This window comes from Cuculus canorus, chromosome 1 (assembly GCF_017976375.1).
Source record: "Cuculus canorus isolate bCucCan1 chromosome 1, bCucCan1.pri, whole genome shotgun sequence".
Taxonomy (NCBI): domain Eukaryota; kingdom Metazoa; phylum Chordata; class Aves; order Cuculiformes; family Cuculidae; genus Cuculus; species Cuculus canorus.
The window spans coordinates 3,745,317-3,763,324 of NC_071401.1; positions in this window are offsets into that span (position 1 = coordinate 3,745,317).

An 18,008-nucleotide genomic window follows, 5' to 3' on the forward strand; every position below is an offset into this window, starting at 1 on the left:
AAAGATTATCCAGTTCCAAACACCCCTGCCACAGGCAGGGACACCTCCCACTAGATCAGGCTGCCCAAGGCCCCATCCAACCTGGCCTTGAACACCTCCAGGGATGGGGCAGCCACAGCTTCCCTGGGCGACCTGTGCCAGAGTCTCACCACTCTCATGGTGAAGAAATTCTTCCTTATGTCCAGTCTAAATCTGCCCCTCTCCAGTTTATAGTCATTGCCCCTGGTCCTATCACTACAAACCTTTGTAACCAGTCCTTCCCCAGCTTTCTTGTAGGCCTCTTCAGGTCCTGGAATACGATATAGATGTCTGTAACGTAAGCATCCACAATTAAATCAACGATAATAATGTAAATGTGTTATTTGGCAAATAAGCGTGATAGGCTGCTGTTATGAAATCAAGTTCATTTAGCACAGGATACCCTATAGGTGCTGAATAATGGTGATTACAAACTATCTGTACTTAAGATCATCCACAAGCATGTTCTTCCATTGCAATTTGTGCATTTAAACTAGCATAGATCCCTGATCTGGGGATGATCTGGGAACATTGTACTACTGCGGCATGACCTATTAAGTAAATCTAGATCAAGCCTGATGATAATTCATTTAAAGGAATAACCAGTGTCTACTTTTCTTCCTGTTTACAGCAAATATAGTAAGAAATTTTATACTTGTATATAACTTTATTCAGGAAAAAGATCTTTTATTTTCACACCTGTTCTTAGATATCGGTGAATTTAAAATCTAATGTAAATTAATTACCTAGAATCTCTGTAACAGATAGAAAGAATACGTGCTGTTCTTCAACACCCTGCACTGACATGCTTTGTACTAACACGTTCCACATGATGATTCTTCCAACAGAAATCCACTACTCAAAAGCAGAAGAAAATATTCCTTGTGTTAACACTTGCTGATCCATGCTTATCTGCATTGTAATACATGAGTGCATCTGAGAAAAGCCAGTTTCATCAGCAATCTTAATTAGCTGAATCTTAATTTTTAATTTAACTTTATTCACTGCTTTTCCAGCTCATCTGGCAGTCAGTGACCTGAAAGGGCATTTCTGCATGCTGCTGCTGGACTAGTTCTTAGTAGTCTGCACTTTCTTCCATACTTTTTTGTTTGTCTTGTTAGTGTCTACTCCTGATCACTCCCTATTCCTTGCAGAGGAGTTTCAACTCTTTCCATTGAAATGGTTTCTCCAGCATTTGGATGTTTTTAGCACCTGGAAATTGGCAACAAAAAAACCAAAACAAACAAACAAAAAAGAGTGTTTTTAACAGTGTAATATAATTGCCTCTAACACCATAGGGATTGCCAACTCTGAAGGCCGTTTTTCAAGATAATCACTGTTGAGGGAATTTGAACTCCATGTAGATACCTGGGTATGTTTTATGGAGCTAAGGATGGACACTCAGAACAGGAGAATTCGTAGTGATACTGCTTCCACTGAAATGGGCACATCTACTGCTCAGAATTGGATTTACCTGGGAAAGATAAAGGTACATAAAAGGACATGAAGCGCTAGTGATGTAAAAAATGCGGAAAAAATATTCTGAGTTTGATTAAAAGGTAACGTATCTGTAAACCAAATCAGGTAAACAGAATAGTTTGTGCACACAAAATATATTGCTTCAAATTAATAACACGCTGCAGACAAAACTGACAATAAGCACAGTCGTGCATTTTTCTTTGTCATGACTGTGCACGGAATACTAAATTAACTCAAAATCTAAAACAAGTTGGGGATGTAGAAAGGTTATTTCTAAGTCACAACCACAGAAGTGCTGGTGTAGAACCAGGCTAATACAGTAAGATCCAGGAGCTGTGATTAAATCAGTTATCCTGAGCTGCTGCAGTTCTGAGAGAGAAACTAATTTGTTACTTTTGTATAGGTCTCTCAATAAACAAAAGCATATATAGTATAGTAGTAATAAAAGAAGCTTTGATGAAGCCAGATTCTAGCCTGACCCTGTAAACAGAGAAAAGGATGATAAACTCTTGCCAGTATGGAAACATACCAAAAGAAATTATAACTCATTCCCTTATTTGTTTTCCCTGTTGAATTCTGATCATATTCGTGTTTACCAGAGGTAAGTTCAAGATAATGATAGAATCGTAGAATCATAGAATTCCTAGGTTGGGAAAGACCTTTGAGATCAAGTCCAACTGTACCCGTCCATTACTAAATCATATCCCTAAACGTTTCACCTACCCGTCTTTTAAAAACCTCCAGGGATGGGGACTCAACCACCTCCCTGGGCAGCCTCTGCCAGTGCTTGATAACCTTTTCAGTGCAGAATTTTTTCTTAATGTCCAGTCTGAACCTCCTCTTGTTCAGCTTGAGGCCATTCCCTCTCACTTGTGTGAAGAGACCAACACCCACCTCTCTACAACCTCCTTTCAGGTAGTTGTAGACAGTGATAAGGTCTCCCCTCAGTCTCCTCTTCTTCCAAGGCTAAACAACACCAGTTCCCTCAGCCATTCCTCATTAGGCATGTTCTCCAATTCCTTCACCAGCTTCGTTGCTCTTCTCTGGACACGTTCCTGCACCTTAATGTCTTCCTTGTAGTGAGAGTCTGCTCAGGTCACTGACAGTCCTGCCTTGCCTCATTTATGTAAGCAGTATCTGGACCTCTTATGGCAGCAAGGAAGAAGCTTTCTGGGGAGGAATGATAAAACAAACAAAACTTTCAATTTTTCCAAGATGGAAATAGACTTGATCCATGAAGAGCCTCGCTCTTGAAACAGTATGGTTAGCTCCTTTCATCTGTGGGTTAATCTAACTAGAGGTCAAGGGAGAGAAATCACGATGCAAAATGCAAATAGTGAAAGAAACTAATTTTCTCCCTCACCCTTCTGAAATTAACTGGAATGTCTTCAAAAATCTGACTAGAGTAGGCAGGATCCTGCCTGACTCAAGTGCAGTAAGCAAGCTTCAGCCTGGGTGGTTGTGAAGCAATGAACCAAACATAGTAAAGGAACCAAGAGCCCTCCTGTTGTTCAGAAATATTTGAAGTTTTGAAGGTTTGTTCTAAAAAAGTTAAATAACATGGAAAATGCAAGGAGCTTTCTCACCCTAGATCTGGTAACAAGCTAAAAAATGGGCAGATATGAACAAACTCTATTGACAGTCAGCTAGGTGGATGAAAGTCAGGTCCCTTAATTCCATGCATTCGAAGCACCTTATTTTAGTCAATCTTAGTTTCCTTTGGACACAAGAGGGAGGACCATTCAAAATACCACAAATTGCTGTCTAGATATTCTTATTTTTTTCACTGCCTCTAAAGGAGCTCAGACAAACATGTTGGATTAGACTTCTAATTCAAGATATATGAAATTATCTAAGTCCTATCTTTAGTAAAACAAAAGATTCCAGAAGTCTAAGAAGAATTATCATTTGTTATCCAAATACAAGTATGGGCAAAACAGTCTTTTTTAATTTGCTGTACTGTTTGTAGAAATAACTCCACCTATAGTTACATAGGAACATATTCCAAGGTAAGCCAGATAGGTAAGCAGAAAGGTAGTTTGCAGTTTACTGCGTGTGTTTGATACTTAACCCGGAGTAGACTAAACTGATTATGTAGGAGATTTGGCTGAAAAAAAACCCCTGAATTTAAGGTAGGTCTTGAAGGTCAACACAAAGAACAACATTAGATCAGGGTATGCAGTACATCTGAAGATGAAATGTAGTGTATTCATTCACTAAAGAGTAAAGTTCAGTTTAGAAACTGTACTTTGAGAAGTGCATTAGCCTGACCCAGGCAGCCCTGTCCATGCTTGCAAGCCACACACTACTCAAAATCTTTGCAGTTTTCTACCTGCTTGCAGTCTTCTCACAACATGAGTTGTTTGGACTTCAGGGCTGGAGACATCCTAAAGGGTCCTCAGGTGTACCCTTCAGTGATTTGTCCTGCTTTGAATTATAAAAGTTTTCCTAAACGCTAAGCAGGAACGTTCTTGAGCCACTCCAGGAAACAAATGTGGGGGTTTTTCACCATTGTTTTCATCACGGTGAAAGCAAGTATCAGCAGCAAGGCTAAATGTGCACCAGTAGCAGAATTCAAATTCAGGGTTTATAAAGAAATGAAGGGAGTGTTCACAGTCCTCAAATTTTACAGTGTATCCTGAAACATATAATCTCCTGCCTTTATGTATGGGTTGCCTGACCAAAGTTATGATGGTTCTGGATTCCCCTGGACTCAACAGAGGGCCGGGGTCACAGAGCAGTGGGGCCACACCAGGATTGCAGCTATCATCAGGACAACCAGGATTTCAGCGTGAGAGTGGATGCAGGACAAACTTAACTCTCAGTGTCAGCCTGCAGTGAGACAGGTCTACCAGTTCACAAGCAGGTTTCCAGTCACCTGGAAGCAGATACGCTCAGACTCTTGCAAGCTGAGAATGCTCAGAATTAGTGAGTCAGTGCTATCTTGAATGAGGATGTTTAAGCTACCGTGGTTATAGCTTACCAGAGTCTGTAGAAATTGTTAATTTCTAGGAAAGGATATATGAAAAACAGCTCCTAAATATGAAATCTAGTCTTACATGAGCAACTTTTCCATGAGGGCCCAGGTTACACCTTCTTCAGATCCCTTCCATATCACCAAATAGTCCATGCATTTGTTTCTTAATTTTAAATTGTGAGCTTCTGATACATACTTTGTAAAACACCTTAAGCACTATTGGTGAAATATGTTATGTAAGATCAGATATTATTTAATGTTATTCTTTAATCTTCTCAGAGATTTGCTGAAAACATTCTGTACTTTGCTTTTGAATGTTTCTGATTCGATTTTCCTGTGTACACATGTGAATAGACAGGTGCCAGATGTTCATAGCAGTATTTGTATGGTCAGTTTTAACAATCATTATGCATTATTTTATTTGTCTCCCCTGGAATCTATAAATCATAAGCTGCAGTGAGCATTGGCTTCTATGATCCCAGATGTTGGAAGTGCAAGCATAGCAAAGATATACTTATGAGTCCAACACCTAATTAAATTCAGGGCTTGGAGAGAAGAAGTATAAAACAGCTATGGGGGTGAAAATGAAGAAAGTGTTTTACAAGTTTACCTATACTCCAGGGAATAACTCTAGTTCAAAAGACAAAATGGATGCTTTGGCTTACAAGCATGCTTATTCAACTTAGAAGCATTAAATCTGCAAAAATTAGGTAAATATTCTGGCAGCTTTATTAAGTATTGTGCTTTCTCTAGGAACATGTAACCTGGATTGGACTCAGTTCAGGCAGGTTCACAGGCTTTACCAGAGGTGTAGAATGCAGCAAATATATTACCCAATTGATGGAGCTGCCATCAGTTCCCTTAGGAGGCTTTTCACAGTCTGGTAAAGCTCACAAAAGGAAAATCACACTAAAACATCAGGTTGACATTCAGTCTATTTTTCAGGTTTTTTTTTTTCCTGTTCCTCCCCCTCCAAATGAATGCAAAATATTCTTACAGTCGTTAGCACTGAGGTATAGGTTCTTGAACTTCTGACACTTAGTTGTCTTTTTCTCAATTTTTGAGACTTCTGTGTTAAATTATAATAATTCTAGTGCATTTCCTTTGACAGAATCAATCAGAACCTTAGCTGCTGCAGTGACCAGCTATTACTGCCAGCCAGGAAAACGCTCTATCTTCAGTACAGCATGTGGAGTCCTTTCTGAAATACAAGAAGACATGCAGGCATGTAAGTAGGGAATCGTCAGAGAAATCAGTAAGTTAAATGTGATCTGGCTAATAGAAGAGGACTTCTCATGAATCCCTGCCATTTAAAAGTAATGGACACCCAGCTGCATTTGATATTCCCAGTCAAAGCATCTTCTTCAGCTGCTGGAGCTCGGTCCAGATCAACCTTTATTATGAAAACCACCAAAAACTATTGCTAATATGGCCCACAGATGTGGTCTGTGCCCTTCTCCCTTTCCCATCATCTCTGCTGGGGCATACTTCAATAATCCATAGCTTGCTCACTGCCTATGCTCCCATGTTTCCTTACACAGAAGGAAAGAAGAGTATACATCCCTAGTAATTCTTACTTCAAGTCACTGAGCTCTTGGATTGAAGCTGTTCCAAGAGATTTACTTGGCTGTGTTTTGTGGGGACAGGAAAGGCACTGACAATGTTTAGCTACAAACAGGTTCAGCAGCAGGGTAGTGAAAATACTGCACGTATATGAACATAAGCACCTAATCAGTGTTGCTATCTGTCTAGGGTACTGTAAAGTTAGGTTGTAGCTTGGCAGAGAGTATAAGGGCTTGAATGGTGCTTAGATAGTCCAATGTGTCTCCTGAAAGACTTGAAATCTGTATCTGCCATTTGACAGGAGTCTGATTTTCCAGAACTGACATAAACTTTTCTAAGAGCAGAAAGAAAAATATGTCATTTGAGGGAGAAGAGAGATTTGCATTGATGCAAGAAATTGACATGACCTTATTTTTTTTCAAAAGCACCGAAATAATATAACCAAGTAAGTCCTGCAAGGAACTTTGCTGGTAGTGTCAACATTGCATGACTCTACATGTTACAGATTTATTCTTAACCCCTTACCAATCCCTGAGGTGGGTTCTGCAGCAAAGCAGCATTGTTTGTCATCTGTGGTGACACCTGGCTGCCATGAAGCCAGTGGAAAAACTAATGACCACAGAGGTCGAGCAGCCGTGAACGTGGGAAGCAGTGGATGGCATCAAGTCTGCCTGTTGTTCTGCCTGCTACTAAATCCCTGGTAATGTGAGTTAGAAGGACTTTGAAAGAATATGCCAAGTGTAAAATGTTCAATTCCTAGGGCAGTGTCTTGTAGCCAAGATATTAAGTCATTGCTTTTTGTCCTTAACCAAGGTTTTACTGTTTTATTTTTATCTCATTATATGAGATAGCTCCTTCAGGCACTGAAAGGCTGTGTCCTCAGACTTGGAAACAAAACAATTTCACACTTCAACCTCTTTTTCACTGGGATTGGGGTGATATTTCATGATATCTTTGGAGGGGAATAAATTTTTTAAGGTCCAGACCAGAGTTTTACCACGTGCCTTCTGAGCTAAACAACTTCTGCCTTCCTAATCCCAGTGACTGACCACCAAAACCCACAGGTCACTCAGTGCTATGAAGTTTGCTTCTTTCCATTTAGCATTTAGAATGGGAGTTGGAATGGGAAATACAAAGGATGCAGAACCCCAAACCAGCCTGGCATGACTGCTGAGACCTAAGTCAGGTGCACCAATGCATGCTGATGTGCACCAGAGTTCGACGGGTCCTGACGCAGGCTGCTAAGCAGTGGTCAGTGCCATGGTCCTCGGTGCTGGTCACTGCTGCCCTTCCAGGGGAATTCAGTCCATGCTTGTGAAATGACACCGAGGGGATGTCACTAGCTGGGAGGGTGTGAGAACACGGCACTAGACACAGCTGTTTCCCTGATTCCAACTGCAGAATATTTTCATTTCTTGTTTACAGAGCTATAAATTGTTTTGTAGTAGGGCCTTTGTTCTGGGCGCAGCTCAGCCTTGAGCTGGGTTTGCTTGTTTGTTTCCGTTCCCGCTCCGTTTCCTCTGCCTGCCTCTTGGCGTGACTAACACTGTCTGTGTTGCTTCCCTTGTCTCCACGGCTTCCCCTCCGTGCTTTGTCACGGACGTGAGCAACTGCCATACTGCTCCTCCGTGTGATGCCACGGAGTGATCTGCTCAACGTAGAGCAGCATGGTAAAGTGTGCTAACCCTAACTGACAGGGGATTGCTTGCTGCTATAGATGCAACAGACCCTTGTTTTTAGTTAAGCAAATGAAAGCTTTGCTAAGCTTTCCTTTTATTCTCTCACACTTAGATGAGCGAAGTAAGATGTCAGTGTGAGGAAGAGATCTTGTTAACTGCGTTACCTGAGGTAATTTCTGATGGATTAGTATGAGTTTGGGAGATGTAAAGCAGCAGCTGTCTTCATTTCATCATTCACATCCCTTTGAACCAGATACATGTTTTCCTTCTTTTGTTTTCTCTTATATTTTGCTGATCTGGGCCAAGCTTTTTCCTCCGCTATAATGGATATGATACATCTTCTTAAATGACAGGTGCCTTTATCATTTCAAGACTATTAAACCTCCTTGTAGCCTGGCTTGGCACACAGACCTCTGCTGCAGCACTCCAGACTCTGCAGCACCTTTGCTGCCTCTGCAGCTGCCAGCAATCCCTGAGCTTAAATTTTGGTTCATAGAATCATAGAATAGTTTGGGTTGGAAGGGACCTTAAAGATCATCTAGTTCCAACCCCCGTGCTGTGGGCAGGGCACCTCCCACTGGATCAGGCTGCCTAAGGCCCCATCCAACTTGGCCTTCAACACCTCCAGGGACGGGGCAGCCAGAGCTTCCCTGGGCAACCTCACTCTCATGTTGAAGAAGTTCCTGCTTATGTCTAGTCTGAATCTGTCCCTCTCCAGTTTATAGTCATTTCCCCTAGTCCTATCACTACACGCCTTTGTAAAAAGTCCTTCCCCAGCTTTCTTCAGGTACTGGAAGGCCCCCTTCGGGCACTGGGTTTTCATCCTTTTGCAGAAATTGCAGAATCTTCCCTTAGCCCAAGAATGGCTTCCTGTGCTAATTGATGTCCATGCATTGCAAGTGTGGACATTTTAAGCTGGCTGGCTTGAGCAAAAAAAAGGTTAAATTACTTCCATTGTCTACTACTGCTTGTATTTCATGTCCTTTGCAAGTTAAAGTGAAAATGAACTTGAACTGAATATCACTGTAGTCGGTGAATGGTTTCCTGACAATTGCAGTGGATTTTGGAGGGTGCCCCTGAAACCTACAGCTCCTCAGGGTGCTCACCTTGACCGGCTTTGCACCTCAAGCTATCCCATTGACTTCAGGCAAGTATTAAAAAGCTTTGCTGAATCCCTTCTGGGTACAGAGACCATTCTTCAAAGCTCTTGTGGCAACAGAGCGATGACAGCTCAAAATGCAGGCAAGCAATGGGAAAAGCAAGAGTTCTGTACTTTAAAAAGAATGATTCAACAGAATCAAAATCAATTTGTGAGTGGATTTAATACAATTTTTTCACCGAGCCTAGTGCATGTTTTGCTGTGTACAAGTTCATAGAGTCATAGAATGGTTTGGGCTGGAAGGAACCTTAAAGATCATCCGAATCCACTCCCCTGCCATGGGGAGGGACACACCTTCCACTAGATCAGGTTGTTCAAAGCCTCATGAAACATGCATAGCAGTGCACCTCTGTCTTAGAGAATACTGTCAGGAGAAAGCCTTTTAATGATTATGAGCCAACATAGGCATGACAGTGACTGAAAACATATGTAGGTAGATGTAACTTGTTGAAAGACTCAGATTGGGAACCTGACAACAATAAATAGGGAGAGTCTAAGTACAGAGAATGGTTTTCTACTTAATTGCAGTTTAAGAAATCTCATATTCTAAACATCACCTCAACACACAGATCCATATGTATGTACATTCTTTATAGGAATTGCTTTCAATGTACACGTCGTTGTGATAAACAAGGGAAAGTAATCCAGGATATTGTCCCTGCATGGTCTCAATCATTGTTCATGGGTGAAAAGTGAACAAGTTGATCATTTCCTCAGCTTGTCAGCTTTCTGGGAAGCTGAAGGCAGGCCAGACTTCTGGATAGGTCTGACAGGTGCAGGCTACTGCTCAGGACAGCTTTTGCCCAGAACCAGTTACATGGTGCTCCTGCTGCACTCCTGTGCTGGGAACTCAATGTGCAGCTGTGTCCTGCATGAAAGATGGTGGGAGGAAAACAGAAGTAGTGTTATTATACTGGAGATGGTTTGGACTTGATGATCTTAGAAGTCTTTTCCAATCTTAATGATTCTATGTTTCTACATGTGAGACACAGAAGGTGATTATGAAAAGGCAGATGTGTAAGTCTGACCTGACTGTATCTACTAGTAATACATTTCTTCTTTTGTTCAGCAGCATCATGAAATAAGGTTTCCAACTATGTTAAGCAGTTAGGGGCTGTTATTTATTTAAATAAACAAGAGATCAACTCTGTGATTGTCTGGTAGAACCAGTTATTCTCTGGGTACCCAGATCCCTGAGCTGGAAGACAGGGGTGATGAGTAGAATGAAGCTCCCATAATACACGAGGAAGTGGTTAGTGACCTGCCACACCACTTGGACACACACAGGCTTTTGCGACTGGATGGGATCCACCCAAGGGTACTGAGAGAGCTGACAGAAGTGCTCATTAAGCTGCTTGGAGTAATTTATCAGCAGTTCAGGTAAACTGGGGAAGTCCTGCTTAACTAGAGGTTAGCAAATCAGCCTGGAGAAGGGAAGGCTCAGAGGAGATCTTATAGCGACCTTCCAGTACCTGAAGGGGGCCAACAGGAAAGCTGGAGAGGGGCTGTTCATAAAGGCTTGTGGGGATAGGACCAGAGGGAATGGGTATAAACTGGAGAGCGGCAGATTTAGACTGGACATTAGGAAGAATTTCTTCACTATGAGAGTGGTGAGACACTAGCACAGGTTGCCCAAGGAGGTTGTGGCTGCCCCATCCCTGGAGGTGTTCAAGGCCAGTTTGGATGGGGCCTTGGGCAGCCTGATCTAGTGGGAGGTGTCCCTGCTGATGGCAGGGGGTTGGAACTAAATGATCTTTAAGATCCCTTCCTTAACTATTCTATGATTCTATGATTCTATGATTCTATGATTCTATGAAATGTGATGCCCATCTACAAGACGAGTCAGACAGAGGATCTGGGAAACTACAGACCTGTCTGTTGGACCTCAGGTGCCAGGGAATGTTATTGAACAGATCAACTTGAGTGTTATCGCATGGCATGTACAACAACAAGGAGATCATACCCAGTCAGCGAGGGATTACAAAAGGCAGGTCCTGCTTAGCTAACCTGATCTCCTTCTCTGTCAAGGTGACCCACTTAGTAGATGAGGAAAAGCCTGTGGATATTGTCTACATAGACGTTAGTAAAGACTTTGGCACTGCTTTCCATAGCATTTTCCTGGAGCAACTGGCTGATCATAGACTGGATGGGCATACATTTCTCTGAGAAAAAAGCTGGGTGGATGGTTGCGCCCAAAGAGATGTCATGAATGGAATTAAATCCAGTTACTTGCAGGTCACAAGTGATGTTCCCCAGGGCTCAGTGTTGGGGCCAGTTCTGTTTAATAACTTTCTCAATTATTGTGTGTATCCTCAGTGAGTTTGCAGATTACACCAAGCTGAGTTGTGAGTGTTGATCATCTTAAGAGATTTGGACAGGTTGGATCAATGGGCTGTATGAGTTTCCACAAGGCTAAGCATTGGGTCCTGCACTTGTGACAAAACAACGCCATGCAGCACTGCTGGGTTGGGAACAAATGGCTGGAAAGCTGCCCAGCAGAAAAGGACTTGGGGGTGCTGGTCAATAGCTGGCTGAATATGAGCTAGTAGTGTGCCCAGGTGGCCAAGAAGACAAGTAACATCCTGGCTTATAGCAGAAATAATGTGATCAGCAGGACTAAGGAAGTGATTGTGCTCCTGTACTTGGTACTGGTGAGGCCACACCTTGAATACTGTGTTCAGTTTTGGGCCCCTAACTACAAGGATGTGGAGGTGCTGGAGTATGTCCAAAGAAGGGCAGCAAAGCTGGTGAAGGATCTGGAGCACAAATCATATAGGGACAAGCCGAAGGAACTGCGGTTGTTTAGTCTGGAGAAAATGAGGATCACCAGAGACTTTATTGCTCTCTGCAACCACCTGAAGGAGTTTGTAGCTAGGTGGGTGCTGGTCTCTTCTCCCAGATAAACAAGTGATAGGACGAGAAAAAATGGCCACAAGTTGTCCCAGGAGAGGTTTAGATGGATATTAGGAAAAGTTTCTTCACTGAAAGTGTTGTCAAACACCGGGAGAGGCTGCCCAGGGAAATGGTTGAGTCACCATCACTGGAGTTATTTAAAAGATGGGTAGATGTGCTGTTTAGGGACAGTAGGATTTGGCAGTGTTAGGTTTAAAGTTGGACTCAGTGATCTTAAAGGTCTTTCCAAACTAAATCATAGAATCATAGAATCATAGAATCATAGAATGACTAATTTGGAAGGGACCCACCGGGTCATCAAGTCCAACAATTCCTAACACTCCCTAAAGCATACCCCTCAGCACTTCATCCACCCGTCCCTTAAATACCTCCAGGAAAGGTAACTCAACCACCTCCCTGGGCAGCCTGTTCCAGTGCCATTCCAGCCTATTCCATAGAAATTATTCTATGATTCTATCATTCTTGAATCAAAGCATTATATAAAAGAGCTTCCAATGAAAAAGAAGAGGTGAAGTATGTGAAAACAACGAGGTTTTTTTTCGTATCTGTGTTATGAACATATCATTAGCTAAACAATCTCCTAAAAGCAAGTGTTTTTTTAAGTCATAATGCCTTATGAAATTGTGATTTGTCATCTGCAACTTAGATATGTTTGGATCAGTAATTTTTTCAGTTATTCTTTACACTATAAATAGTGCATCTTAGTTTCTAAAAAAAACCTATCTCTTCAGCAAGGCAACTTAAGTTCCTCAGACCTTAGGGAGTCTACCACTTTTTATATGACCAATTCATACATTGTAATCATTCTTCTTTGTAAGGCTAAGATGTGTTTTATTTTTCTCTGGCGGCCTTACGTACTATGAAATAAGATTTGGAGTACAGAATTCCAGTTTAAGTAAAAAGCTTTTTTAAATGGATCATCATAATAAAGCTTCTTCTGTAACTAAATTATGATTCTGCTAGCAGGTCCCTGTTCTACTATATTATTATAAAAAAAAAAACTTCCTATTAAAATATGCATGAAACAATATAAATATATAGTTTACTTAGGAGTTCAGCTACATCAGAATGGATGTGTTTTTGCCAACTTGACCCCAAATATTTAGTTTGGCTGTTTGTTCATGCAAAGGTGAATTTTGTATTCACCTAGGCACTATTGATTAGTCCTTGTAGGCAGAAACATTTTGGATGTTAAGGTAAATAAAATTCCTCTAGAGTAAAAAATTACAAAGAAAAAAGAGAACATATTTTAGGAAATGTGTAAGTAAATGACTTTCTTGATACGATTATTTTCAAATCTAGTTTTTGTCAATCAAGATTTTGATAACTGAAAATATGTTTTCAAGAAACATCTGAACACCAGAAAGCTTTCAGTGAAGTAATTGATCCATGTAGTAAATAATTTAATAGTTTTTGGTATTAGGTTCTGTCATAAGAAGCTGGTCCACATGCACGGTGGATCAGTGGGAGAGGACCCCAGTAACACCCCGACCACTTGCTCCTGCAGAACGGTAAGTGAGTGACCAGCCTCACAAAGGCTCATGTCCCACTATGAAGGACTCTCGAACACATGGATACGGAGACCCCCAATGATATGATCACAGACACCAGCCCCAGCTCACCATCCCAGGCTGCCCTAGGGGGCCTTGACCATGGGCTGGTACCCCATCACAATGAGCTAACAAGATAGGTTCCCCATCATCCCACAGATGGGCGAGGGGGGCATTGCCAGGGGTGTAGGCATGACCATGGGAAGCAAGAGCATTTGAAGATTGCACAGGACATATTATGTGACATTCCAAGCAGGATGGGGAAATGGAGGGCCAAAGTTTCAATACAGGATGAGGGATGATGTGGTTGAGAGCAGCCCAGCAGAGAAGGGCTTGGGGGTGCTGGTTGATGAGAAGCTTAACGTGAGCCTGCAATGCATACTCTTAGCCCAGAAGGCCAACTGTATCCTGGGATGTACCAAAAGAAATGTGACCAGCAGGGCGAGGAAGGGGATTCTGCCCCTCTATTCCTCTCTTGTGAGACTTCATCTGGAATTTTGTGTCCAGTTCTGGAATGCCAACATAAGAAGGATATGGAGGTGTTGGAACAGGTCCAGAGGAGACAAAGGTGATCAGAGGGCTGGAGCACATCCCATATGAGGACAGGCTGAGAGAGTTGGGCTTGTTCAGCCTGGAGAAGAGAAGTCTCTGAGAACTTACAGCGACCTTCCAGTACCTGAAGAAGGCCTCCAAGGAAGCTAGGGAGGGACTTTTCACAAATACTTGTAGTCATAGGACTAATGGGAATGGTTATAAATTGGAGAGGGGAAGATTTAGATTAGACATTAGGAAGAAATCCTTCACAATGATGGTGGTGAAGCACTGTAATAGGTTGCTCAGGGAAGTTGTGGACACCCCATCCCTGGAAGTGTTCAAGGCCAGGTTGGGTGGGGCCTTTAGCAGCCTGATCTACTGGGAGGTATCCCTGCCCATGGCAGAGGGGTTGGAATTAGATGATATTTAAGGTCTCTTTCAACTCAAACCATTCTGTAATTCTATGATTCTATGATTTCAGGAGTGAGCAGGACAGGGGGATGAAAGGGGCTGGTTATGGCCAAGCAGTAGTTGGTCAGTGCACCTGCCTGTCTCTGACCTGTGTGTGACCAGCGTAGTCTGTCCTAGTGTCTCGCTAAACCTCATTTCTAGCCATTTTCCCAGTGAGGGACTCTGTTCTGTGTGTCTGAGATCTCATTGACTGCCCTTGGGGCAGGACCGGGGACTGGAGGCTTGCATGTCTGTGATGCTGCAACTGAAAAGCTGGCTGCTGGAGGGACCGGAGAGTCCAGATTTGAGAGACAGTGGGATTTGGGAATTCATCTTGTATGATTGTATTCCCCAGTAAGGGACCTGAAGGCTGAACAGGAGGGCAGGATGGGGCCACTGGTGCTGTTTACGTCCTTTTTAGCCCTATGTTTTCCTGTGTTTATCTGTTTGGCCAGGTAGGTATATATGTATATGAGATGTATATATATGAGGTGTGTATATATATATATATAGGTAGTGTAAATTTGTGCCCTGTGTGTGTGCATCTTCTGGGAACATCAATTCAGCCTCTCTCCTGGCTGGGCCGGGGGACAGGTTGCCCAGGGAAGTTGTGGCTGCACCATTCCTGGAGATGTCAAAGGCCAGGTTGGATGGGGCCTTGGGCAGCCTGATCTACTGGGAGGTGTCCCTGCCCATGGCAGGGGGGTTGGAACTGGATGATCTTTAAGATCCTTTCCAACCAAACCATTCTATGATTCTGTATGAATGAGCTGCAGGATCTGGCAACCCCCTAATATCATGTGCAGCTTCATCTACCTGTAAAGTCTAATAACAAGGCAGCACTCTGCTCCACTCACATAAAATCAAAGTTGAAATCAAAGAAGTTACCTTTAAACATTTTTTTTACTGAGAGCAGAAATTTGGTATTCAGAGGACTCAAAGTGGTCTGAGATGGGAGGTCAGGCAGCTCAGGTGAATAATGAAATCAATTGTCTGGTTTCCAGGAGCAGAAGCTCAGTAAAGTCACTGGGAACCTCCCTTCGAGGAGAAGCATTTGCAGGTGGCCGTTGTAAGCAGTCCTCACGCCGAATCATGAGAAAGCTGTGGCTATTTGACTCTACCCTTTTGTATACACAGTGAAAACCCAACTCATGGTAATCTCCTTATCTGTGTTCTGCTTTTGTTTCATGAGTCAGTGCAGATAATTGCCTTGAGGATAACAGCAATTAGTGGAAAACAAAGCTGAAATCCTAGAGGGCAATTCCTGGGTCAAGCCCTTTATGCAGCTTTGATATTTATCAGAGATTTTTTTTCTATCCTGTGCCCTAGCAGTACAGATGTGACAATTTCCTCTACACTGGACAATAGGCAATGATTCCTGGGACTGAAAACACTAGACTTACACAATGACCAATTTTCCGTTTCTTTTTTCCTTAAGAGAAGAGGGTCATTTTATATTTCATATTCCTACCTGTCTTGCTGCCAGAATGGCAACAACATTAATGATGTGCGAGATGTAGCTGTGATGGATTTCTTCAGTGACATTAATGTGGGGGGAATATGAACAATCTACACAGAGAAAGAAAACAAATAGTGCACAAACCAATGGACAGATGTCACGCACCTCTATAAGAAACTTTTGTCAAGCACCAAAGGTGAGCTCAAGAGGGTAATTTTATGCATACATTTTATGCATTGTTTGATGCTTGTTCAAAGACTCACCACTTCTCTCTTCCAGTTGGGCCAGATCACAGAAAAACTAGCAAACAGTTACATGTGAGGTTTGGCTCCTGGATTCTGGTAATTGGTGTCTAATGGGTAGCAAACTTTAGTAATTGCTGTCTAATAGGTAGCAAACATTCGCTAATGGGAGAATAAGTGTTAAGAATAAAGGTCAAGTGGTTTCCTGTTCCTCTGGGTCTCACAATTCTGTGGGTAAATTGCCCTATCTTTACACTCCCCAGGTTTCCCATAGAAAGAACACAATGATAATTTCTGTCCCCCCATAACAAGAAAATCCTGACCCTACAACTCTTTGACATTCAGTACTGAAAAGTATTGCTGTGTATACCCCCCAGGCATTATTTTTCAAACTTGTAGCAATACCCCAAGACCTGCTGTTTGATTATTCTGATCTGGTTTACCTTATTTAATTACAGAGCCTGCAGAAATCCAGATCCATGTGAAAAAAACTTTTTTTTTTTAGTTCAACCTAAACCACGTATGAACTAAAGTGAGCTGAAGGGATTGATTGATGGATCCTCCCGAAGGCAAATGCAGCAAGGGTAGAGTAAGCAATACATTCAGTTTATTTGAAAGTAGACTGTTACACATGGTAGAGGCATTCTGGCTTTCTGTGCAAGTTAAAAAAAAAATCGGACTCTTTTTCCTGCCTCAGGAAGGTGCCACGTTGCTTGGAGAAGCAAAGAAATGGAAAAGGTGGTGATGTGGTGGGTGCAGGTCTTAGGCACTTAACGACCTTGCCATAGAGTGATGCAATACTGCAGTGTTCAGACAGCTGTGGGCATAGGCAAGAGAACACGCAGGAGCCAATATCCTCATGTAGTCATCACACTTTGTAAGATGGACTTTCACATTCACAAGTTAGAGCAATTTATTACCACCCTGCAGGTTTTTAGTGCAATGTCTTTAAGAATGAAGGCTTTTCTGCAGAGCACAGTCCTGCTTGAAGTCCTTGCTCTGGCTTCCCAGGATCTGCACGACCCATGAGAGACCATCACTGAAGCTTTCTCTGCTTTGCCAGTGTGGTGTCTTCCTTCTCTCCCGGCATCAGCTACTCTCAGGACAATATTTACAGCTTTCACACAGATAAGGATAAGGGTTTGGGTCCAGAATGTTGCTCACAAAAATACAATAGAGTCTTAGCCTTTTCATTTTTTTTCTTTTTCAACAGGGAATGTGAGCTGGATTTCAGCACTTTCTTTCCTCATGATGACTACTCATGTCTGCCAGATTTTTGGTGTTTCAGAAGGTTAAAATGGGTTAGCAAAAGTGACACAGGGTTAATCTCCTGATCCTCCCCCTGCAGTAGAGTAACTGGGACTAACTCTGCTGAGTACTGCTGACTGCCGCGAATTTCATGCATCAGTGTGCATTTCTGCATTTTTTTTTCATGCCTGTGTGCAGTTTGGCAATGCCACAGTGATTTGTTAATTCTGCAGCTTTGTTAATTTGGGGAATTTCCATGATGATCTCAGTATTTCGGACTAAGAAGACCCTGCTTTGTGGCCCCTGGTCAGCTCTTGCAGCTCGAGCCACGTGGTTTGGCCACCTGCACCCAACAGCCAGGACAAGATGATCTGCCAGACTAGACGAGGCCTCCACTGATGAGCTTGCACTGGCGAAGGAGAATTCATGGCTAGTTAAGAGCAAGACAAACTGAGTTAATTCAAATTGTGATATTCTTAGGTTTTGCTCATTTTTTTCTGGAGAGGCAGGAGCTGCTTTGCTCCAGTGGCTGACAGGGACAATGCTTATGTAGTCACCAAACCTTAGCTCATAGTACTGACATTACTGTGATGGGCACGATCAGATTCTTTGTTAGCTGATGGTATACGACGACCCTTACAGACAGAGAGACTATATAGTGACAATGATTTAGTATCTTGCTGGCCAGATGCGTAGTGCTCATTGAAATCAATACCTATTAGTTATCTGAGCTCTGA